Source organism: Oryctolagus cuniculus, chromosome 5, assembly GCF_964237555.1.
Source record: "Oryctolagus cuniculus chromosome 5, mOryCun1.1, whole genome shotgun sequence".
Lineage (NCBI taxonomy): Eukaryota > Metazoa > Chordata > Mammalia > Lagomorpha > Leporidae > Oryctolagus > Oryctolagus cuniculus.
The window spans coordinates 145,878,041-145,902,473 of NC_091436.1; the positions used below are offsets into that span (position 1 = coordinate 145,878,041).

Here is a 24,433-nt window from a genome sequence, read left to right on the forward strand (position 1 = left end):
ACCCATTATGCCACAATGCTGCCCCCTCAGATGACACCTTGATTATAGTCTTGTAAGGCCCAGAGCAGTAGACCTGTTAAGCTGTGCCTAGACTTCTGATCTACAGAAACTGTGAGGTAATACATACTCACTAATTTCAAGCTTTCAATTTGTGATCATTTGTAAACCAGTAATAGCTAATAAAATAGTCTAATTTATATAGTTTGCTACATAGCTATCTATAATCAGAAAAGTATATTCAGAATCTGAATTTATTCAATCTTTTCAACTTAATTTCTTTCTAATATAAGAAATAAAGAAAAGATAATAGTATATTAGCAAGTATTATAAACCCCACCTAAAGTGCTTTGCTTTAAGATCTATTCTTGGGGTAGGAGTTTGGTCTAGTACTTAAGACACCACTTGGGATACCATAATCAAGGTCATAGTACCTGAATTTGGATTCCAACTCTACTTCTATTTTGGCCTCCCATTGGTGTGCGTCCTAGGAGGCAGCAGGTAACGGCTCAAATGCTTGAGGCCCTGCCACTAATGTGGAAGATCTGGATTATGTTTCTGGATCCCGGATTCGACTTGGTCCAGTCCTGGCATTTGTGGTGTTTGGGAAGTAAATGAGCTGATGGAAGGTCTCTCTATCTCTGTTGCTTTTTTTCTCTCTGGATCTTTTTGCCATTCAAATAAATAAAATAAATGAGTCAAAAAATTTAAAAACCTGTTCTAATTTTTAAGGGTATACGGCTATTGTGACCTTTGAGAAAAGCATGCGTTCTTCCCTATTTAAGTAGTATGATACACTGACATTTGAGTTTAGGAAGGAAAAGAGATATTAAGTGTTCATTGATGAATATTACATTGATTGTACATGACAACTTATTTTCACACAAATTGTGCATTCAACCATGTTGAGACTTAATATTTTTTCTTTATTTTGATGTTTTTTGTTTGGTAACAGCCAGACTTTCAAAAAGCAGCTGGTTTGGAGAAAGCCTGCACTCTGGATGCCTCATGAATTAAGCATTGCCCTCTCATAGCCTCGCAGAACTTCCACAGGCAGGAACCTGCTTCTCTTCTCAGTGATCCACAACAATCTCCCAGGCTGACCCCAGAGATAGGAAGTTGGGGCCAAATCACTGAAGCTTAATGAGCCAGTCATGCAGCAAGAAGGAGAGCTGACTCTTTTGAGGCTGAGACAATTTCTACTCCATAGCACAAAGTCACATAATAAGAACATACAAAACTTTGTTTTCTTTTTCTTCAAGAAAATGTATGGGATTTATCAGAAAAGAGAATATGCACTAAAATTCAGAGTTTTTTCTTTTCAAATGGTCTATCAATGAATATAACCATTTGTTAGTAGTCATAGTAGGTTTGATCAATAACTAATACTGGTGTGTTATTCAAATATTGTTAAAATTCTAATATTGTAGATTGCTCTTAGCATTGTCATGAGAAATCTTTGGGCACTAGGTAAAATCCAGTGAGTCTCAGCCTTAGCTGCATCTGTTGAGAGCTTTTAAACTCCCAATATCCTGGTTATCCTACGGAAGCACATAAGAATTACAGGACCACAGCTGAAGTCACAAAAATTTTTAAAATCTCCCTACGTTATTTCTAAGGCAATTCTACCATTGAGACCATTCTATATTAACACTTTCCCTGTGATCTCATATTTGATGTGAATGATACCTCAGGTAAAAATCAGGAAATTACCAAGGACACATAAACAAAGCAACTAAATCATAAGAACAAAACAACAGCAAAAACTGTAAGCATTTTCCCACCCTCTTCCCCACAGATTGCAATTTCTATACCAGACTCTTATTGAACACTTACTTTAATTTATTCTCTCTGCTAGAGGTGGTAGTAGGAAATAATAACCCAGGTACTGACCATGCAGAATTTTAAATCTGGCAACTGATGTTCATGAGCTAATAATTACAACTGCAGCCGTAGATATATATTATGTAATCTGTAGAGCTAAATGTGCACAGAGGTAATTCAGATAGGATTGGGCCATGAAAAGGCTTATTGAGTTAGCTGATACTTAGAGTTTGAAAAGAAAGGAGATTGTGAAGGAAAAGTGTAGAGGAGAACTACATACTGAGGGAATAGCATGCACAGAGATATGAGCATAGAACATGATCCCTATGGTAGGCAGAATAATGCCTCTCTCTTAACTATGTCCCTGTCCTAATTCCTGGAACTCATGAGTATGTTAGGTTAATGTGGCAAGAGAGAATTAAGTTTACTAGTTATTTGACCTTAACATAAGAAAGTTATCCTGGATTGTCCAGATGGGCCACATGCCTCTTTTAAGGTAGAAATGGAAATCAGAGAGAGGTCAAAATTAGAAAGATAAGAAAATGATACACTGGCTTTGAAAGTGGAGGAAGAAGCCAGTGAGTAAGGAAAGCAGGTGGCCTCTAGAAGCCAAAGAAAGCTGGTAACATATTCCCCTCTAGAGCCTTCAGTAAACTTCCAAGACTGCTGACACCTTGATAGTAGATTTCTGACCTCAAAAACATTTTTTTAAAAAGCCCCTAGGTTCCTGGTAATCTGTTATAGGAGCAATAGGAAACTAATATGGTTCCACTCAGGGAACAACAAATAAGGATATGTTTGGTACAAAATGTTAGTGAACCATTGAATGACTTTTGGCAAGGGAGGAAATGAAGCAGGATTATATTGTGGGGAAAGCTACACAGGTAGCACTGTTGATAATGGTTTGAAATAGGGTCAACTGCAGGAGAGAGCAGGATACAAGGCAAGGGAGATTAGAGAGGGGACTAATGTAGTAATTTGACCAAGACTAATTGTGAAAGGAACAGCAATAGCTTTTGATGAGAGTCTGTTTATGCGTAGCCCACTATGGTGTTTTATACCTTACATTCTAATGTCTAATTCTTCCAAAGTTTTCAAAGAAAATAGTAATGCATTTTATATATAAAGGAAATGAGGCTTAGAGAATTTAATAAAATTGTTCAAGATTTTACAGCTAATTAGTGATGGTCTAAATTTGGACCTTGGTTTCTTGGCCTCAAAACACATATTTTTTCCATCATATCTTCATGCGTGGCTCCTGGCTTCAGATTGGTGCAGCACGCCGGCTGTAGTGGGCCAGCCGTAGCAGCCATTTGGGGGGTAAACCGACAGAAGGAAGACCTTTTTGTGTGTCTGTCTGTCTCTCTCTCTCACAGTCTAACTCTGCCTGTCAAAAAAAATTGAAGCATGTTAAAGTATGTTTTCAAAATAATTGCTTCTGGTTTGGGTTATTTTGTGTTGCTAATATCTTATCCTTAATCAGTGATAGCATCAGTCCATTTGTAAATGATATCTAAAGAAAATCCAAAATCTTACGTTGTTTTATTTATTTGAAAAGGAGAGAGAGAGAGAGAGAGAGAATATGCTTATCTTACATCTGCTTATGAACTCTCCAAATGGCTGCAACAACCAGGTCCAGGTTGGGCTGAAACAAGGAGCCATGAATTCCATCCTGATCTCTTACTTGGGTGGCATTTGATGAAGACTTGAGCCATCTTTCTCTGCCTTTCTACATCCATTAGCAGGAAGCTGGAATGGCAGTGGAGCAGCTAGGACTCCAGCTGGACTTTGATATGGGATACCTGTGTTGAAAGAGGCAGCTTAGCCTGCAGCACCAGAACACTGGCCCCAGGTTGTGTTATTAATTCATAATAAATATTGCCTGAAGTAAGAGTACCTTTGATTATCTTAGACTAGAATTAAAAAAATACAAATAGGTTTTCTTTTTCTTTCTTTCTTTTTTTTTTTTTTTTTGACAGGCAGAGTGGATAGTGAGAGAGAGAGACAGAGAAAAAGGTCTTCCTTTGCCGTTGGTTCACCCTCCAATGGCCGCTGCAGCCAGCGCACTGCAGCCGGCACGCCACGCTGATCTGAAGGCAGGAGCCAGGTGCTTCTCCTGGTCTCCCATGGGGTGCAGGGCCCAAGCACTTGGGCCATCCTCCACTGCCTTCCTGGGCCACAGCAGAGAGCTGGCCTGGAAGAGGGGCAACCGGGACAGAATCCGGTGCCCCGACTGGGACTAGAACCCGGTGTGCCAGCGCCGCAAGGCGGAAGATTAGCCTAGTGAGCCACGGCGCCGGCCCTAAATAGGTTTTCATTACATGACATTTGTTACACTGGGATATGAGGATCTGTTATTACTGTGGTATTTGAGTTGAATGTGGTATGGCTCACCAGACCACAAATATTTTCAACAGGGTCATATAGAGTTAAAAAGAAACATCTGAAAGTGGAGAAAACAATGGATAGGACTTTACTACTGTTTTCTCAAAATTTAACACACACCCATGTTAAGATGGACCAAGAGACATAAGATCCCCAGAATGATAGAAAGTGAGTGAAATCAATGAACAGACTTAGAAAGTGCAGAGCAAAACAGAACAATTCATATTGAAAAACATAGCTTCCATCAATAGGTCAGAGGTTTAGAGACAGTGAGTTAAAGAGAAATGACTGGCTACTGAGATGGAGAAATTCTGTTCACTGATTGCATGGATCAATACAAGTGAGGCTGATGTCAGACCTCCTCCTGTGTAATGTTATCACATGTCCATTCTAAATAGGGCTCCTTTCAGTTCCCAAATTGTTCTTCTTTCAAACCAAGTTTCATTGTCATGCATTGCTTCTGTTGTATTCTCAGGGTACATGCCTTTAAATGTTGGATACACTTTAGGAGCTTCTTAAATCTTGAGATTAACTGGACACTAGAATTGCTGACATTGAATGCATTTGACAAATTTCTGGAGGTCTCTTATTAAATGATTCTCAAATGTTGGCTCCAACACTAACTGTGAAATAATTGTTCTGAAAGAATATATACATTATAGTTTTGTAATTCCTGCCCCTGTAGAGTGTGGCTCAATGTGTCTGAGGATGCCCAGGCATCTGATTTTTATGAGGTGCCTCTGAGGACTGTAACACAGAATAAGCTTTTTCTGTAAAGGGTAAAGTAGTAAGTATTTCATTTGCCTTTATGCTGCAATCACTCTACTCTGCCATTGTTGCATGAAAGCAGCTATAGCCAATACAAGAAAGTGTGGTTGTGTTCCAGTAAGACATTACTTACCAAAACAGGCAGCATGTTGCTCAAAAAAGTAAGCATAGAATTATCATATGACCTAGAAATTCCACTCCTAGGTACTTACCTAAAAATAATAGAAAGCTGGGACTCAAATAGATATATATGTACATCAGTGTAAATAGAAGCATTATTTACAATAGCCGAAAGGTTATAAGCAACACATCTGTCTGATGGATGTATTTGCAAAATGTAAACATATGCTGCAGTATTTTTTCAGTCTTGAAAAAGAAAGAAATACATGATGCAACATACTTGAACCTTAAGGATATATGCTAAGTGAAATAATCCAGAGAGGAAAGGGTAAATGTATGAATATTGAAATATCCCTAAATACCAGGGATAAATACCACTTGGTTGGGGTGAATCATCTTTCTCATGTGTTGTTGGATTTGGTTGGCTAATATTTTGTTGAGGATTTTTGCATCTATATTCATCAGGGAAATTGGTCTATAATTCTCTTTCTCTGCTGTATCTTTTTCTAGTTTATGAATTAAGGTGATGCTGGATTGATTGAAAGATTTTGGGAGGATACCCTTCCTTCCACTTGTTTTGAATAGCTTGAGAAGAGTTGGAATTAGTTCTTCTTTAAATGCTTGGTAGAATTCAGCAGTGAAACTCTATGGTAATGGGCTTTTTTTTTTGTTGTTGTTGTGAGGGCCTTTATTACTTATTCAGTCTCTCTTTTGTTTATTGAACTGTTTAAGCTTTGTATGTCTTTATAGCTCAATTTTTTAAAGATTCATTTATTTATTTGAAAGTCAGAGTTACACAGAGAGAGGAGAGGCAGAGAGAGAGATAAAGAAAGAAAGAGAGAGAGAGGGAGAGGGGTCTTTTGTCTGCTGGTTCATTCTCCAATTGGCCGCAACAGCTGGAGCTGCACCCATCCGAAGCTAGGAGCCAGGAACTTTTTCTGGGTCTCCCACATGGGAGCAGGAGCCCCAGGACTTGGGCCATCTTTTTTACTGCTTTCCCAGGCCATAGTAGAGAGCTGGATTGGAAGTGGAACTGTTGGGTCTCGAACTGGCGCCCCTATGGGATGCCCCATCTCAGACCAGAGTGTGAACCCAGCACTACAGCGCCGGCCCCATAGCTCAATTCTGGTATGTTGTATGTATCCAGGAATTTATCCATATCTGCTGAGGCAACCAATTTGTTGGCATACAGCTCTTTGTAGTACTTTCTGATGATTATTTTTATTTCTGTGGTATGTATATTTCCTTTTTCATCTCTGATTTTATTGATTTGGGTCTTCTCCCTCTCCTTTTTGGTTAGTTGGACCATTGGTTTATCAATTTTGTTTATTTTTTTTTTCAAAAAATCACGATGGTTCAGCATATGCAAATCAATAAGTGTGATACATTACATTAACAAATTGAAGAACATAAGCCATATGAATATCTCAATAGATGCAGAAAGCATTTGATATAATACAAAATCCTTTCATGATGAAAAGCTTAAGCAAATTGGGTATAGAAAGAACATTGCTCAACATAACCAAGGCAATTTATGACAAACACACAACCAGTATCTATGGAATGTGGAAAAGTTGGAAGCATTTGCACAAAGATTCTGGAACCAGACAAGGATGCTCACTCTCACCACTACTATTCAATATAGTCTTAGAAGTTTTAGCCAGATCCATTATACAAGAAAAAGAAATCAAGAGGATATGAACTGGGGAAGAGGAAGTCAGATTATCCCTATTTGCAGATGACCAGATTCTATTTAAAAGGGGACCAGAAGACTTCACTAAGAGACTATTTGAACTCATAGAAGAGCTTGGTAAAGTGGCAGGATATAAAATTAACACACGAAAGTCAAAACTTTGAATACTCAGACAATGCCACCACTGAAAAAGGAATTGTAAGATCATTCACATTCATAATCACAATAGCTACAAAAAAATCAAGCACTTTGGGATAAATTTAACCAAGGATGCCAAAGATCTCTAAGATGAAATTACAAAATATTAAAGAAAGAAAAAAAGACACAAAACATGGAAAAATCTTCCATATTCATGGATCAGGAGAATCAATATCATCAAAATTTCCATACTACTGAAAACTATATACAGATTCCAATCAAAATACCAATGACATTCTTTTCAAATCTAGAAAAAATGATGATTAAATTCATATGGATACACAAAGTAGCTAAAACAATCTTATACAACAAAAACAAAGCTGGAGGCATCACAATACCCCATTTCAAGACATACGACAGGGCAATTATAATCGATACAGCTTGGTACTGGCACAAAAACAGAAGGGTAGACCAATGGAACAGATAGAAACACTGGAAAACAATCCATGCATCCACAGCCACCTTATCCTTAACAAAGGAGCTAAAATCAACCCCTGGAAAAAGGAAAGTCTCTTAAACAAATGGTGCTGGGACAACTGGATCTCCACATGGAAGAAGTATGAAGAAAGTATGGAGGGGTATGTAGAAAGACCCCCTACCTTACACCTTACACCTTACACAAAAATGCACTCAAATGGATCAAATATCTAAATCTATGACTCGATACCATCAAATTATTAGAGAACACTGGGGAAACCCTACAAGGCATTGGCATAGGCAAAGACTTCTTGGAGAAACTTCAGAAGCATGGGCACTCAAAGCCAAAATTGAATTACGTGTTTACATCAAACTGAGAAGCTTCTGCACTGCAAAAGAAACACTCAGCAAAGTGAACAGGCAACCATCAGAATGGGAGAAAATATTTTCAAACTATGCAACTGGTAAAGGATTAATGTCCAGAATCTACAAAGAGCCCAAGAAACTCAGCAACAGGAAAACAAACAATCCAGTTAAGAAAGAGGCAAAGGATTTAAGTAGGCATTTTTCAAAAGATGAAATTCAAATGGCCAACAGATGCTGAAAAATTTCCCAGGATCACTAGCCATCAGGTAAATGCAATTCAAAACCACAATTGTGCTTGACTTCACCTCAGTTAGAATGTCTTTCATACAGAAATCAACAAACAATAAATGCTGGTGAGGATGTAGATTGGTGGGATTGTAAACTGGTATAACCACTGTGGAAGACATTATGGAGGTGCCTCAGAAATCTGAATATAGACCTACCATATGACACAGCCATTCCACTCATTGGAATTTACCCAAAAGAAATAAAATCAGTATATGAAAGCATTATTTGTGCCCCGTGTTTATTGCAGCTCAATTCACAATAGCAGAGATATGGAATCAACCCAGATGTCCACCAACTGAAGATTGGATAAATAAATTATGGTATATGTACACCATGGAGTACTGCATAGCAGTATGAAAAATGAAGTCCTGTCATTTGAAACAAAATGGATGCAACTGGAAACCATTATATTCACTGAAATAAGACAGTCCCAAAAAGAAAAATACAATGTGTTCTCCTGATCTGTGGTAACTAATAGAGTACCTAAAAGGTAATCTATAGAACTGAAATTGACACTTTGATATGCGATAAAATTGAAAAGCTCTTGTCTTAACTGTTGAGGAACAGTTTTTTTCCCTTATTATTTGTTGAACTTTTAGTGTAGGGTTAATCTTATGAGTATAAAGTTAATTGAAAATAGATATTTGTAAAAAATAATAATGGAAATAGGAGAGGGAGGGGAAAGAAGGCTGGGAGTGGGAATGAGGGGTTGGGCAGGGTGGGAAGAATCACTATGTTCCTAAATTTGTATATATGAAATCCTTGAAGTTTGCATACCTTAAATAAAAGTTTTCTAAGTTAAAAAAGGGGTAAATATGCATGATTTTACTTATTCCATTAGGTATCTAAAACATTAAAATTCATGAACATATAGTAGAAAGATTGTTACCAGGCACTGGTGATAAAGGAAGAATGGGGATTTATGGTCCAGTGCATACAGAGTTTCAATTTGGGAAGACAAAAGTTCTAGAGATAAATGTTGCAATTGTTGCAGATTGATGTGCAAAAATGTGGCTATGTTCCATTACATGAATTGTACACTGGAATAAGATTAAATGATGAAATTTTTGTCATGTATATTTTACCTTGATACAAAAATAAATTATTGAAGCACAATTAAGGAATAAAATTTTTGAAAAAAAAATGGGGGTCGATGCTGTGGCGTAGAAGGCTCAGCCTCTACCTGCAGTGCGAGCTTCCCATATGGGTGCTGTTTCGAGTCCTGGCTGCTCCACTTCCAGTCCAGCTCCCTGATAATGTGCCTTGGGAAAGCAGCAGAGGTTGGCCCGTGTACTTGGGCCCCTGCATCTATATGGGAGACCCGGACAAAGCCTCTGGCACCTGGCTTTGATATGGCCCAGCCCCGGCCATTGCAGCCATTTAGGTAGTGAAACAGTGGATGGAAGATCTCTCTCTTTCCTTCTTTCTCTGTATCTCTGCCTTTCAGATAAAAAAATAGTCTTTAAAACAATTTAAAAAGGATGTAAGGAGGATTTTACCCAATATTTTAGTTTGCCAATCCCAATCAAATGTGCAGCTTGGGAATGGAATCACTAGCAATAGTTCATTGCCCTTTGGAATTATAGTAACATCCAAACCAAACTTTCCTTTTCTTTCAATGGAAATAATTTTCAGAATGAAAATCCCTGATGTTTAACAACATGCAATATTTGCTAATTTCTATAGAAAATGAGGTCCTCTTAGTGTCATGTTCAGATTAAATGACATTTTGTTTTATTATCTACTCTAGTCTTCAAAATCTGCCTTCAAACTGTTGAAATCTTTACTTAATGTATGCTAAACTGATCTTCTGTATATAAAGAGAATCGAAAATGAATCCTCATGTGAATGGAAGGGGAGAGGAAGTGGGAAAGGGGAGGGATGCGGGTGGGAGAGACGATATGGGGGGGAAGCCATTGTAATCCATAAGCCGTACTTTGGAAATTTATATTCATTAAATAAAAGTTAAAAAAAAATCTGCCTTCATGTAGATCCAAGACAGTTTCAAAAAAATTCATGAAAAAGTAAAATTAAAAAAATAAGTTTACTTTGGTGCAAATTATTTTGAAACCCATGCATCATTTCTATATAATATGCATTTTCCATGTACCTTTTGACGATTATTGTACTTGATAGGATTTTCCATAAGGAGACATTCTGAATGCACTGTTTGCCTTCAAATATTCCCTCCCAGCTCCATTTCTCCCTGTCTTCCTTTGGTTGTTGTGTGGATTGAATTGAATCTTTTTTGTATGAAAAATGAATGGGAACAGAGATACTGGAAGGATTCTTTGAAAACTGCTTATTGCCAGATGGGCAGCATGGTACTCATCCTCTCTGATTTATGGATCCATGGGAACTTGTTGATAAGCATTCTTCCTCCAAATACATTGATTAACTTATCTTTTATCAATGCTTAAACATAAAACTAGCAGAGTGCCTCTTAGTTACAAAGTTGGAATTAGTTCAAATTAATGAGACCTTATTATTTGTAAGGGAATGATCTATTATTTTATATATAAACTAGAGGAGAAGGCAATCATATGTGGTTTATTTATAGAAGTTTCTTCAATCCAGTATAACTTTGTAGTTTTAAGATTGAATAAGTGTGAGGGGATATAAAACTTATTCCTTACTCAGAACAATATGTTTGTCCCATCAATTTTATGACAAAACATTTGGAAAACTCCCAAAATAGCATGCTCAATTTGGTAACAGTTCACTTATGACATAGATTAACACTTCAAGAAACACACCTTTTAGGTTCACAGCAAAACCTCACAGTTTTTAGAAGCTCTAAAACCATAAATTCTATTAAAAATGTATACTACTCAATTGATACATTCTTTTTTAATTTTAACAAATATAAATTTCCAAAGTACAGCTTATGGATTACAGTGGTCCCCCCCGATAACTTCCCTTCCACCTGCAACCCTCCCATCTCCTGCTCCCTCTCCCATTCCATTCACATCAATATTCATTTTCAATTATCTTTATATACAGAAGGTCAATTTAGTATATATTAAGTAAAGATTTCAACAGTTTGCACCCACACAGAAACACAAAGTATGAAGTACTATTTGAGTACTAGTTATAGCATTAATTCACACTGTACAACACATTAAGGACAGAGATCCTACATGGGGAGTAAGTGCACAGTGATTTCTGTTGTTGACAAAACAAATAGACACTCTTGTTTATGGCATCAGTAATCACTCTTGTCATGAGTTCCCAAGGCTATGGAAGCCTTTTGAGTTCACCGACTCCAATCTTATTTAGACAAGGCCATAGTCAAAGTGGAAGTTCTCTCTTCCATTCAGAGAAAGGTACCTCCTTCTTTGATGGCCTCGTTCTTTCTACTGGGATCTCACTTGCAGAGATCTAATATTTAGGAATTTTTTTTCCAGAGTGTCTTGGCTTTCCATGCCTAAAATACTCTCATGGGCTCTTCAACCAGATCCAAATGCCTTAAGGGCTGATTCTGAGGCCAGAGTGCTGTTTAGGACATCCGCCATTCTATGAGTCTGCTATGTATCCTGCTTCCCATGTTGGATCATTCTCTCCTTTTTAATACTATCAGTTAGTATTAGCAGACACTAGTCTTGTTTATGTGATTCTTTGACTCTTATTACTATCATTGTGATCAATTGTGAACTGAAACTGATCACTCTGACTAGTGAGATGGCATTGGTACATTCCACCTGATGGGATTGAATTGGAATCCCTTGGCACATTTCTAACTCTACCATTTGGGGCAAGTCAGATTGAGTATGTCCCAAACTGTACATGTCCTCCCTCTCTTATTCCCAGTCTTATATTTAACAGGGATCACTTTTCAATTAAATTTAAACACCTAAGAATAATTGTGCATTAATTAAAGAGTTCAACCAATAGTATTAACTAGAACAAAAAAAATACTAAAGGAATAAAGTATTAATTTGTTCCTCAACAGTCAGGACAAGGGCTGATCAAGTCACTGTTTCTCACAGTGTCCATTTCACTTCACCAGGTTTCCTTTTTGATGCTCGGTTAGTTGTAACCAATCAGGGAGAACATATGATATTTGTCTCTTTGGAACTGGCTTATGTCACAGCGCATGATGTTTCAGATGCCTCCATTTGTTGCAAATGACCGGATTTCATTGTTTTTTTACTGCTTTATAGTATTCTATAGAGTATATGTACCATAATTTCTTTATCCAGTCTACTGTTGATGGGCATTTAGGTTGATTCCAGATCTTAGCTATTGTGAATTGAGCTTCAATAAACATTAAGGTGCAGACCACTTTTTTGTTTGCCAATTTAATTTCTTTTGGGTAAATTCCAAGGAGTGGGATGGCTGGATTGTATGGTAGGGTTATATTCAGGTTTCTGAGGAATCTCCAGACTGACTTCCATAGTGGCTTTACCAGTTTTCATTCCCACCAACAGTGGGTTAATGTCTCTTTTTCCCCACATCCTCGCCAGCATCTGTTGTTGGTAGATTTCTGTATGTGAGCCATTTTAACCGGGGTGAGGTGAAACCTCATTGTGGTTTTGATTTGCATTTCCCTGATTGCTAGTGACCTTGAACATTTTTTCATGTGCCTGTTGGCCATTTGGATTTCCTCTTTTGAAAAATGTCTATTGAGATCCATCCCTTAAGTGGGTTGTTTGTTTTGTTGTTGTGGAGTTTCTTGATCACTTTGTAGATTCTGGTTATTATTCCTTTATCAGTGGCATAATTTGAAAATATTTTTTCCCATTCAATTTGTTGCCTCTTCCTTTTCCTGACTGCTTCTTTTGCAGTACAGAAGCTTCTCAATTTGATGGAATCCCAGTTGTTAATTTTGGCTTTGATTGCCTGTGCCTCTGGGGTCTTTTTCAAGAAGTCTTTGCCAGTACCAATATCTTGCAGGGTTTCTCCAATGTTCTCTAGTAACTTGATGGTGTCAGGTTGTAGATTTAGGTCTTTAATCCATGTTGAGTGGATTTTTGTGTAAGGTGTAAGGTAGGGGTCTTGCTTCATGATTCTGCACGTGGAAATCCAATTTTCCCAGCACCATTTATTGAATAGACTGTCCTTGCTCCAGGAATTAGTTTTAGATCCTTGATCAAATATAAGTTGGCTGTAGATGATTGGATTGATTTCTGGTGTTTCAATTCTGTTCCATTGGTCTATCCATCTGTTTCTGTACCAGTACCATGCTGTTTTGATTACAACTGCCCTGTAGTATGTCCTGAAATCTGGTATTGTGATGCCTTCAGCTTTGTTTTTGTTGTACAAGATTGTTTTAGCTTTTCAAGGTCTCCTGTTTCTCCATATGAATTTCAGCATCATTTTTCCAGATCTGAGAAGAAGGTCTTGGGTATCTTGATTGGTATTGCATTGAATCTATAAATTGCTTTTGGGAGAATGGACATGTTGATGATATTGATTCTTCCAATCCATGAGCATGGAAGATTTTTCCATTTCTTGGTATCCTCTTCTGTTTCTTTCTTTAAGAATTTGTAATTCTCATCGTAGAGATCTTTGACGTCTTTGGTTAAGTTTATTCCAAGGTATTTGTTTGTTTTTGTAGTTATTGTGAATGGGATTGATCTTAGAAGTTCTTCCTCAGCCGTGGCATTGCCTGTGTATACAAAGGCTGTTGATTTTTGTGCATTGATTTTATATCCTGCTACTTTTCCAAACTCTTCTATGAGTTCCAGTAGCCTCTTGGTAGAGTTCTTTGGATCCCCTAAGTAAAGAATCATATCATCTGCAAAGAGGGATACTTTGAGTTCTTCTTTCCCAATTTGTATCCCTTTATTTATTTATTTTTTTTTGCCTAATGGCTCTGGCTAGAACTTCCAGAACTATATTGAATAGCAGTGGTGAGAGTGGGCATCCTTGTCTGGTACCAGATCTCAGTGGAAATGCTTCCAACTTTTCCCCATTCAATAGGATGCTGGCCGTGGGTTTTTCATAAATTGCTTTGGTTGTATTGAGGAATGTTCCTTCTATATTCAGTTTGCTTAAAGTTTTCATCATGAAAGGGTGTTGTATTTTATTGAATGCTTTCTCTGCATCTATTGAGATAATCATATGGTTTTTCTTCTGGAGTTTGTTAATATGTTGTATCACATAGATTGATTTGCAAACATTTAACCATCATTGCATACCAGGGATAAATCCCACTTGGTTTTTGGGCGGATGATCTTTCTGATGTGTTGTTGCCTTCTATTTGCCAGAATTTTATTAAGGATTTTTGCATCTATGTTCCTCAGGGATATTGGTCTGTAATTTTCTTTCAATGCTGCATGTTTTTCAGGCTTAGGGATTAAGGTGATGCTGGCTTCATAAAAAGAATTTGGGAGGATTCTGTCTTTTTCGATTGTTCTGAATCATTTGAGAAGAATTGGAGTTGGTTCTTTTTTAAGTGTCTGGCAGAATTCAGCAGTGAATCTTGATTGATACACATGGGTACAGTTGCCTAAGGACTTCGGCCATCTTCTACTGATTTCCCAGGCCATAGCAGAGAGCTAAATGGAAAGAAGAGCAGCTGGGACTAAAATTGGTGCCCATATGAGATGTCGGTGCTTCAGGCCAGGGCTTTAACCCACTGCACCATAGCAGCATCCCCAGGAGTTCCTTTCTTCCGATTGGTCACAAAATATGTAACAGGTTATCGTGGGCTATAGTCTCCCAACCGTGCTGTGTAACACTAGGAACTTACTGCTTTCATCTGACACTAATGGGAAACCTGATATGCAAACTTCCTTTACCCTCTGCCCTTTCTACCCTCCAGTTATCACAATGCTGTGTGCAGACAGAGTGTAGGTTGACCATACATTCTAGCTCCGTTAAACTTGGACTGACATATGGGTTCCTGGGAACATTGGTTAATTGTGCATTCTCTCGTTGCTTCATTTTTCTCAAGTGTGAATGGATGCTAATTTTATTATTTAGTCTGTAGTAGTACCTTAAAAATTAAATGAAATAATGTCAAATTCCTTGCTCAGCATGTGGCAGAATAGGAACTCAACAAAAACTACTCTGTTTTGGTGATGATTAATATGAGTTGTGCTTGGATAACTTCATGTTTCAGAGTTACTCTGCCATTTGTTTCTGCATGAATAAATGATTATTAATCCTAGTTTGTCATTTTTTTCTAAACAACAATTGTTTACTTGAATAAGGGCCATGGAAAATGAGAAAAAAATTAAATTCAATAACCCTGAAGGGAAAGAAACTGAAACAAGTGTCTGTTGAATAATATAACCCATTGTTGACTTTTTTTTGTAACAGTGATAGAGCATATATGGCAATAGGTAAACTTTGTTTCAACTAATAATAACTTGCAGCATTTTAGAGAATAGATTCCTTTCTTAAATACTTCTGATTATGTGACTGAAAAACCTTAAAAACTTCAATAACTGGATTCACATTATGCTTCTTCAATTGTCCATTTATTGACTATGGAACTCTGGCAAGCCATGATTCTCCCTATGCTTTATTTGCTTCATAAAATAAACCAAACTTGTTAGGCTCAAACGGATGCAGAACATAAAGTGTGTAGCATGGTGCCCCACGCTTACTTAACATTCAATAACAGCTATGCTGACTTTTCCCACCTCCCTCCCCTGATCATATAAAATCCACTAACAAAAAGTTTCCTTTATTCTTTTCCCAAAGCTAAGAATGTCACAGGAACCTCACTCTGTGGGTCTCTGTTTTCCACTGGTCTTGAAAAAGCTCTCATAATGCTGCCCAATGGCTTTCTTCAAAACTGATGGTTCCAGCTTCTCAGGTAAGAGTTTCACTGACAGGTTTTGTGATTTTTTTTAAAGGGACATGTTTCACAAATGAGAGGAAATGTGCCTTGTATCTGGTAGCTTTGTGATGTGAGAGATGGCACTGCTGTCTTCCCTAATGCAAACTTCTAGGGCTATTTTTGTGTCTCGGAGTTCCAAGAGTATATATATGACAGGTTGCCAAGAAAGCTGAGGCTGAAGGAGCTACATTCAGCTTCTTCCACCCCTGGAAACTGGTCAACCTAGCCTGAGCATATTGTTGGTGCTTTATTAAAAGGGTTGATTTGGAGAATGTTGTGTTTGCCATGCAGTGTCATGCCTCAAAGCCTTGGTTTCCAGCCTTTATTTAAATGCCTAATTGTTGCTATGGAAATTCAATATTTAAAGAGGTAATTATTGCTGATCTTGTTGCATGTGTCCGTTTCTGATGTCCAGCTGTTAGCTCTTTAGCTCCAGTCTAGCAGATTAATTACTGCTATTGATTACTTTGAGCTTCTCTCTTCACACCTGCAGTCTGTGTAATTAGCTGGTGGCCTCCTCTGAAAATTAGGAGCAGTTTCAGTTTGGCACTTTGCCATTTCCCAGCCATGTGCACTGCACTGATGAACAAAAGCAAATCTATTTTAAATAGAGATATCTGGGTAATGAACTCTTTGTGTTTTTGAACTATCCGTGGATAATTCAAATTACCCTCTGTTAGCAAATATTGTACCTCATTTGATGACTATCTGCAAAGAACAAATTCCAAAACACTGGTTTTTATTCCCATTTCCACCTTGCAGAAATTTGCTCTTATGTGTGGTTTTCAAAAAAATCAAAACAACTTTCTAATTCTGTTGCTAAGGGTATTGGGGCACTGAAATAGGTTTCTTAATGGAGCCCAGTGGAAGCAGTTGAGTTTGCACCCAGAGTCCTCCCAGCACCCAGGTTCATCGTTTTGTTAAAATCACACTCCTCGTTGGAGAGACCAGTCCCCATTCTTAGGAGTCACTGATGTGCATTGGGAATGAAAATGTTCCTATTATAAAAAAAGCTAGAGATATCAGAGTTTTATTGGCAGAATCCTCAATTTTTTATCCCCAACTTTATTTCTGTAAGTAAGATTTTTTCCCCCTCCTTGCACATCAGGAACCAAATCTGGCATTGCCACACTTTGAAATCTTGTGTTCTGCCTCTCATGTCCTGTGATGGTACTTTCTCATCTGTCACACGTTGTTGCCTGAACACTCAGGAAATACAAGTTGGTAGTAGAATTGGGAGTGGACTTCCCAAGTAATGACATGCAATGATTGCTAACATGGCCAGCTGTTCCCTTCCATGCTGATAGGGTCCCACTAATACCGCCTTTAGCTATTTAACTTGTGTTGAGTTATTATCCTAAGGGTTATTGCCTATTGCAGGGAAAAAATAAAAGTGCTTTCCTCCTGCCCATGGCATGCGTCTGCCAGCTTTCACTGGAAGTTTAAAGTGGGCAAGTATATCCCAGAGCCCACTCAGCACATGGAAGGAAAAAGTTCAGATAGTTATCACTTGTCAGAATGATGGAAGTACTGTTGCACTTATGTCAGGCACAGATGTGCTTGGTTGGATCACAGCAGTGTGGGAATGCTTGATCAGGGCAATGTTCCAAGACAACCTCAATGGAAGCAAAGAAACGGGACCCCTCGGGGTTCCAGTGAGTCAGGTGGGAGTTGGTCACACCACGAAAAAGACTAAGAGTCGAGGCATTTACTCATCAACTCAACGAAGCTTTGGGGCATCTAATGGGGAGGCTGAACACCGGCCTCAGACCAGAAGGTTCCCAGCTGGAATCTGATCATTTCCACTGTTTCCAGATTAAAATTTAAATTGTGTGCTGCCATTCGGAGGCCTTCTGGGCAGGGTCTCACAGAGTCACCAGTTATTAGGAATGTCTCCTATTATCACAACCCTAAAAGCTATTTGAACAGCAGCCTAATGTGATTGTGATTTCCAAGGACCATTTGCTGTTATTGCAGCTCTGCTCGGATGTGAGTGGGAGCTGCTCACCAAAGTTGCCTCTCATAGTACCAGAGAGGAGGACTGGAGGCACGAGAGAAAAATTTAGTTGGCCAGAAATGTAAATTCTCCCCAAATAAACAATCTTTTGTTTACCCCATTTGGACAAGGTCATCTCTAATTCTGGCAAATAGTAACACTCTTTCCCTTGCAAGAGTATAAACTTTAGAAATTTACACTAATTATAATTTCAGCTCAACTAGAGATATAAAAATTTTGAAAGCATAGTTTTAAAGAGATACTACAGTAAAATACAAAGGGATAGTTTTGCAAAATATTCCAGACTTATGGATGATATATACCTTTCAAATGACAATTTATATATATAGACATTTTCAGATATAGATATGAGAGCACTTCAGAAAATCCAAGGAAAAATCAAATTAAAAAGTTTATTTTGATGCAAATTGAAATCTATGCATAATTTTTCTTTATATACATTTCCATGAACTTTTTGAAGAATTTTAGTGTGTGTATGTGTACAGTTTCCTTTTGAAAACCCCTAGTAAACTGAATGTGCTGACCTTGGAGGATCTGAGGTTGTGCACAATAGCATTTATATCATGAAATCAGACACATCACAGGTGTCTCATGCTTGGAGTTGCTTCAGGCACAGGTTTTTCAGTAGCAGCAGCAGCAGGAGACAAATGAAAATTATCTAGTTAAGCTTTTAAGCCCAGATATAAAAACCAGTTAAGTTTTTAAAATTTGATGAAGAATAGCTATTTGTGTGTGTGTTTGTATTCAAAGTTACTGACAGTAGGAGTGGGGACATTCAGGACAGCAATTAAGATGCTGATTAACGTGATATTGGATTATATGGGTTTGGAAATCTGCTTATATCTGACTCTAGTTTCCTGCCACTGAGCACTCTGGGAGGCAGCAGTGATGGTCCAAATAGTTGTGTTTCTGCCACTCTTGTGGGAGAGCTGGTTAGAGTTCCTGGCTCCTGGCTTCAGCCTGTCCCAGCCCTATCCATGACACCATGACAGGCATTTAGGAAGTGAGCTAGAGAATGGGAGATCTCTCTGTCAGTTCTTTCCTCCCTCTCCCTCTCCCTCTTCCTCTCTTTCTGCCACCCCTGCATCTTCTGCTTCTCAGATAAATATTTAAAATATCTTTTAAAATTGTGAGCACTCATATCCACTGTATAATATCCCTATCAGGTGTACTAAAAAGCTCAATGAACTAAGAGTTGAGAAATTATCTAGTGAGTAACTCAAACAGTGTAGCTGACATGTGCTTATCATGTGCTATGCATTGTGATAACTGCTTTGAACACATTATCTATTTCAGTCCTTATAGCAATATGTTGTGGATGCCACTGTTCTCTGTATTTTACACAACAGGGTGTTAAGTCTTGGAGGTTGCATAACTTGGCCATGGTTAAATTTTATGAAGACTTTGTTTTTCTTGACATTTACCTACTCTGGTTATTTTATTGCCACTGTTTAGCCTTGATAGTGTTTTGCTCCACTTATATAGATTCTTTGATATTTGAATTAACCAGATGAAATATAGATTCATAAGCTTGATGCCTTTGGGCCCTGCTGATATTGTGTAGGTCTTAATCTAACAAATAGTTCTTCCTTAATGACTTATTATACGTGGTTAAGTCAGGAGTTGCAAGGTCTTATTATTTTGTCCATTAAGTGATGAATTCACTTAACAAATTGTGGGGATAGAGTAGAAATGGCATTTTTGCAGTTGTTGTCTGACTCAGGTCAGGCTGCAAACTCCAGTGACTATCATATGTTCTCCTTCTACAGGGAAGTCTTCTTGATAGAATACAGATTATTATTTCTTCTGTTACTGGAAATGCAGAGAAAAGCTCCTCTCTCTACAACCTTGCTGCTGTTTCTTTCTTGCTATGCACCACAATTTTTGTTTCACTTTGATGCCTGAAAAATTCATTCCTAGGAAACAATCAGAACAATGTCTTCCTCTGTATTTCTGTGTAACATATATATGTAGAATAATTTTTTTGCTTTTCATGTATATATATATGTGTGTGTGTGTGTGTGTGTGTATGTGTTTACAGGGAGTATAGTTATGTGTGTGTGTGTGTGTGTGTGCATTTCTATTCTGTATACTGCCCACCCCCCAAGATTTTTTCTAAGGTATTTTCAGGAAGTAATGTCTGGGAGAATGAAAGATGGAGTTTTTTTAGTGTCAGAATGTGTAGAAATATCTTCAGACCCTTTGAAGATACCTTCATTATTAAGTCAAAAATTCCTGTTCAGAGGGTAGTTTTTTCAAATGCCAAAACACACATTAGACAGCTTTCCAGAAATTATCTTGCAAAAACAGAAGAAGTCAGCTTTTTCTGACCTTGCATTTTTCCCTTTCTTTGTCTAATAATGTCCCATCTCCAGCATCAACTCTCACCCTAATGAGCTGAAACTACATTAGTGAAATCCTAGGCAGATAAATTGACTCAAACATTGGTTTGATGATCCTACTTAAGACATTCAGTTAATTCTGTTTTGCTACCAGCTAATTTATGACTTTGTATTTATTCAAAAAACGTTGAACATATCAACCAGTAGGAGACAAAGTAATGAATTATTCTACCTTCCTTCATGTGCTCTCATGTGTTCACTACAGCAAGGAAGAAAAACAAGAAAGAAATTTTTTTGATGTGATATATATGGGTTTTTTCTTATCAGATCAGGCAGTCTTAAGCTGATACAGTCACACACTCAGGCCCTTTAGGAGATACTAATTAGTGCAGTAAATGTTAGATATTAATTGCTGTTAACAATTGCATTTGCCTTGTAAATAGTTTTTTCATTTTCTCCTTTCTCCCTTCATTTACCATTTCTCCCTCCTTTCTCTCCTTTCTTCCTTTATTCGTAAGACTTGGCTTAGAGTGGCCATAAAAACCTGTTTCATTGTGGTGGATTATGAGCTGAAGCTTGATAACATGGTGATATATTAATGGATATTATGATCTACTTTTCTGTGACAGAGCTTCATAATTGATCTGTGCAATTTGAGAAAGAAGAGAAAAACCTGAAACTTTTAAAGCAATTTACAGCCCCATGCCACATTCGTTGAGTTTCTAATGAGCTTCTCTGGTTCTACAGGTAGTGAAAGTTTTCTGTGCTGATGAGCAGGGCAACTTGTCAAGACATCCTGCAGGGAGGTGTGTTCAAAGGAGGTCAGCCAGGGAATCGAATTGCATGAGGTGAAGCTGCGGTACATAATTGACTTCCTCTGTCTCTAGAAAGTGATGGAAGGCAAGGCAGGGAGGAAGCTGCCCTTTCCCAATTCCCTCTCCTTCTTTCTCACTTTATTAAAACTGCCTTTCTTAAACCCCCTCTTCTAACATTTCTCTTTCCTTTTTGCATTCTGCAGTCTGAAACTCTGATGGCAACCCATGTTGCTTTTGTTGCAGAATTAAGACTGTTTCTTATAATAAATAGCCCGAAATTTCCAGACTGCTCTGTTTTATAAGCCTTATATTTCTCATGTGTTTTTTAAGGGCAAGCAAAATTCATGTTTCTCTTCTGCAGCGTGACAGCTCATGTTATTGTGTGAGATAGGTTAATCTTGCCATGCTGCAAAAGAAAGTCATATTCTTTGAGATTCTTAGCTATGATTTTTCACCTGTTCCCACTCCTGTACTTTGGTGGACTAAATATATCTAACAATCTCAATAAGCTCTTTCCCCCTGGTAATCATAATCAATAACTGTGAACAACACATGCATTTATCAAAGTCACAGACTTTCCAATGTTTCTGCTTATTTCAATTGGAAAAATATGTGCTTAAAGTGGACATATATCAGTTTAAAATAAACTGTGTTCATGGTATGAAGGAAAGTGATTGTGCACAGTGCATTTCTTTTGTTACTGTTTTTGTGTGTAGGTCTAGATACCTGTTTTATTAGATAGTCTTCTGTGAAACATCTGCTTCATTCTATCCCAAGAAGTTCAGAAAGTGAACGTGTACAGAATCAGACATGAAATCAGCTGCCAACAGGATGCCATAGTAACTATGACAAGGAAAAGGCAGGGAAAAAGAAGAAACAAATGGAGATATCAAATATGCAAATATATTTTAAAAATTATTTTTTCTCTCTTAAAGGAAGTTTGTTTGTATGGGGAAGGCTTCCAAAGTTGTTTAGTGTGCATGTGTCCTAAAAATGCAGTGGGTGTTCCTGCTGGTGTGGCTTTGACTTGTGCTAGAAAGCAAGCTTCCCCTCCATTGTTCAGAGCAGGACACACCCTAAACACTTCTTCAGAGCTGTCAGTTCTGTCCTTAGTGAGAGGGAATGTGACAGAACAAAACCCTCAGAGCTCTGCTTGGATCTGTCCTGGGTCACATTAGAACGTCTCAGTCAATGCTGTGACTGGAGTGAATGGAGGGTATTTCTGATGATTTCTGGGAAGTCAGCGATGTGTCTGTGGTCCTCTTATAACTTTCCTGATTATTTGGATGTTTAAAGGGTTTGATTTTTCAGTGTCTGCAAATAATTGATAAAATTAAAAAGGAGAGAATGGGAAGTGGGATACACAGCAGACTCATAGAATGGCAAAAGCCCTGAATAGCACTCTGGTCTCAGAATCAGCCCTTAAGGCATTCAGATCTGGCTAAAAAGCCCATGAGAGTTTCACAGGCATGGAAAACCAAGACATTCTGGCAAGAAAAAAAAATGAATGACCTAAATGAAAGATCTCTGTGAGTGAGATCCCAATGGAAAGAATGGGCCATCAAAGAAGGCAGTACCTTTTTCTGAATTTAGGAGAGAACTTCCACTTTGAATATGGCCTTGTCTAAATAAGATCAGAGTTGGTGAACTCAGGAGGCTTCCATGGCCTTGGCAGCTCATGACAAGAGCTTCGGGTGATTATTAACGTCATAAATAAGAGAGTGTGAGTCACTGTGCACCTCCTCCCCACCCCATGTAGGACCTCTGCCCTTAGTGTGTTGCACTATGAGAATTAATGGTGAAACTACTACTCAAACAGTGCTCTATAATTTGTGTGTCTTTGTGGGTGCAGTCTGTTGAAATCTTTACTTAGTGTATACTAAGTTGATCTGTATATAAAGACAATTGAAAATAAATCATGATGAAGAATGGGATGGGTAAGGGAGTGGGAGATGGGATGGTTGCAGGTGGGAGGGAGATTATGGGGGAAAAGCTGCTATAATTCAAAAGTTGTACTTTGGAAATTTATATTTATTAAATAAAACTTGAAAAAAAAAGGGTTTGATTTTTTAAAGATCACATATTAAGAAAATGGCAACTCATGACAAGAGCCTAGGGTGATTACTGATGCCATAAACAAGCATGTCAATTTGTTAAGTCAACAACAGGAGTCACTGTGCACTTACTCCTCATGTAGGATCTCTGTCCTTAATGTGCTGTACATTGTGATTTAATGCTTTAACTAGTATTCAAACAGTATTTTTCACTTTGTGTTTCTATGTGGGTGCAAACTGTTGAAATCTTTACTTAATATATGCTAAACTGATCTTCTGTATATAAAGAGAATTGAAAATGAATCTTGATGTGAATGGAAGGGTAGAGGGAGTGGGAAAGGGGAGGGTTGCGGGTGGGAGGGAAGTTATGGGGGGGAAACCACTGTAATCCATAAGCTGTACTTTGGAAATTTATATTCATTAAATAAAAGTTAAAAAAAAAGAAAATGGTGACAAAGGAAAAGAAGAATGTATTTTTCCCCAGAGGTTCCCTGAGAGATGTTTCTTCTAGCTGGGTTGCTTGCTGGTCGGTAGAGAGGGCATGTGATGGACCTGGATTCCTGTGTGTCAAGTCACAAAATGCTGCATTGCTTCTACTTCCTAGTTTCATCTTTCCATAATCACATGGAATGAGGTACTAAATATCTTCATAGGACTTGGACTAATTAAGAATAAGATTCTCAGCCAGGAACTAAGAGATTAAATATTGATGTTGAGATTTGGCAAATTTACCTGGACTTCTGGATTAGGTAAGCCCCTATATGCCTGAATGAATAAGTCTCTAATCTCTGGATTGGATAAGTCTATATATCTCCATTCTTATTCAGTGCAGTTATATTTCATGTGGACCAGGCTGTAACTCCTTTGTAAATCCCTATCAGCATTTAGGCTGCTCTCTCCACAGAAACTCTTCCAGCACCCTCCTCTTTGTGTCTCTACTTTCCACTGTTCTGCCTGTTGAGTCGAATGATCATGGCTGGCTATTTCGACTGTCTATGTTCACTCTGTTATTCAGTCTTCTTGATTACTTGTAATATGAAACCATGATTTTTTTTTCTTCAGAGGCTTCAATCATGTGCAACTTTCTGCTGCCCTCTATATACAATATACATTGTTTTATTTTTCTCCTGGCACAATTACTAATATAAATTATTTTATTTATTGGTTTTTACATGTGTTACTTCTTTCTACCACTAGAATGCAATTGGTGTGACAGTTGGTTATTCTCTGTGGTGTTCATTGATGTATCCTTAATGCTGAGAACAGTGATAAACATATTAAAAGCACTTGATCTATCTATATCTACATCTTCTATATCTGTAACTATATCCTTAATAAAGTTTGTGCTCATGTG

At 37.8% G+C, this 24,433-nt stretch overlaps 1 long non-coding RNA gene across 1 annotated transcript in view; it reads left to right on the forward strand.

Moving 5' to 3' along the window:
• Positions 1-22,942, forward strand: part of LOC108178872 (uncharacterized) — a 204,423-nt gene extending 181,481 nt beyond the window's left edge. The window contains exon 10 of the long non-coding RNA XR_011388753.1: positions 15,713-22,942. This is a non-coding gene — a long non-coding RNA (uncharacterized lncRNA). The remainder of the gene's footprint in view (positions 1-15,712) is intronic.
• Positions 22,943-24,433: the final 1,491 nt, after the last annotated feature.